The sequence below is a fragment of the Cygnus olor genome, chromosome 2 (assembly GCF_009769625.2).
Source record: "Cygnus olor isolate bCygOlo1 chromosome 2, bCygOlo1.pri.v2, whole genome shotgun sequence".
Taxonomy (NCBI): domain Eukaryota; kingdom Metazoa; phylum Chordata; class Aves; order Anseriformes; family Anatidae; genus Cygnus; species Cygnus olor.
The window spans coordinates 87289505-87291735 of NC_049170.1; positions in this window are offsets into that span (position 1 = coordinate 87289505).

Genomic DNA, 2231 nt, shown 5'->3' on the forward strand with positions numbered 1-2231 from the left:
TGTTTGTGGTAGTCCTTATTACATTGTTCTCATATTTATGACTTACTAGTGTTGACAGTTAAAATCTTATTAAAAACATGGGAAGTTCAAGTCAAAGGCTTGAAACTTGCTCTCTATATTGGATTGCCTTGCTAACTAAGGTAGAAAATGATGCTGTAAAGGTTCTATCAATTGACACATATATGTATGTGGAGAGAGACCCATACAAACACATGTAGACACATCTATATACATGCATTATTAACTAAAAAAATATTACAGAGCAGGAGCCCCTCTCACCAGATGTCCTAAGTGTGCCTTGCAAAGATTCTGAAATGTTACAGAATGAGATTTTAATTTTTTTAAAAATTAAATACTGCTCTGTGTGTAGTAGTAAATAAAAGGAGCTACGTTATGTTCATTGTTCTGGAAGCTAATTAAGACTGTGTGGCCTGCATCCATGCTTAAACTCTCTCATGCTTAAACTGAAAGCGGTTAAATAGGGAGGATGGAGTGCCAGTATTCAGGCCTGTGTTTTGTACTATTTTATTTTCTGGTGTTGGTGTAGCCAACATGAGGGAGTTGCACCCCTGAGAAAGAGAAGACCAAATGCAACTTTGTAGTTGGGGAAGTTCTAATGTGCTCCTGGGGCCAAAATATTCTAAACAGTTTACTGTAATTTGAACAGCCTGGCAGCTTGCTCAGCAGTTTCTGTCTTGAGGTCTCTGGTGAGTTGTATTACCCAAATCATCTATATATCTATATATATGTATATATCTATATCTATCTATCTATCTATCTATCTATCTATCTATCTATATCTGCTCAGTTACCTCTCCTGCTTGCTTTTTCTCCAGAGGGCTTATGAGGGACATATGTGTGCAACAGATTTGTAAGAAATAGCTTTTTCCACAGTTAAGGGCTTTCTGTGAATGGTTATAAAATGTGCCTATGGCAAAAGGCCTTTTCAAGAGCAGAATGAAGACTCAGAGGGAATACTGAAAGGTAGGGAATATAAACCACAGAGCTGGAAGACAGCAAATCCACAGAAAAGAACTAACATCCATCAGTAAAAAGGTTAGATCCTCAACAAAAACAGTGGAAATTGAGCACCCAAATACCTGATGTTGCTGTGCAAATCTGAGTCATATGGGATATACAAGCCCCTAGCGAAAGGAAGCTGGCAGCTAAGCAAGGAAAGCACTGACACTAAGGTATACCATTTCTCCTAATAAGACTGCAGCAGATCGTTTATCCGAAAGTAGAGCAGAAAAACTCCAGTTCTTGAAGTGTCTGACCCAACACAGATACTCTGTCACTTCTGGCTGTCTGCATTTCCATTGTGCAGAAATCACTGATACCAGAATTTTTTAAGGAGAGGCTCTCATCCAATCCAAGTTTCTGTATGTGTTAAATTAGAACTTGCTTGTACACATACAAAAGTAAAGCATATGTACAGGTACAGGAAGGATGCAACCTGCTTTGGCTTTTTGTGCTTGTCTGTTCTGGAGCTGCACATAATATAAGTCAGTGAGCATTTTAGGTGACAACATAGTCTTTTCTGCAAATTTGGTTTACTATGTCCTATTAAATTGTTATGTACCACATAAAAATAATTGCATTTTTTTTTACTGGATACAATGGCTATGTTATATGCTTGAGAAGCACTCAAATCTTTCGGAGCCCCAACTCTGCAGCACAGAGTGATCTGACTTTGGGTAAGAATCTAGGAACTGTCTTTGTGCAATGTGATGCAGCATCACAGCTATATCTTGAACAGAAACTTAAATTCCATTCAAACTAGCAGATGAAAACTGATTACATTTTAAGCCAGCAGTGGGCCGAGAACATTGACTGCAAAGAGAGATGCCATCGCTTGAGTAAGTTCAGATTGGATGCTTTGTATAAAAACATTTTACACATGGCGTAATTAAAGAATAATAATCTAAAGATATAGGAGTTATATTTAAAATGGGACAGGTTTTCAGCTGGATAGCTCAGCATAGTTTGCTCTGAATTTAAAGATCGGGCAAGAGTCAGAATCTCTACATTTTATGAGTGAAAGATGTGTGTTAGAACTCCATTACATAAATCAAAATTGTAAAAAAACGCTTATCCATATCTCCATACTGCTAGATCAAGCTGAGGAAATTCTAAAAAATAAACAGAGGGGAGGAAAGGCATTTTTAAAAGTCAGTATCTAGTTACTTTCAGTTTCTCTGAGGCTTGAACAAAGAGCAACAAGCTCTTGG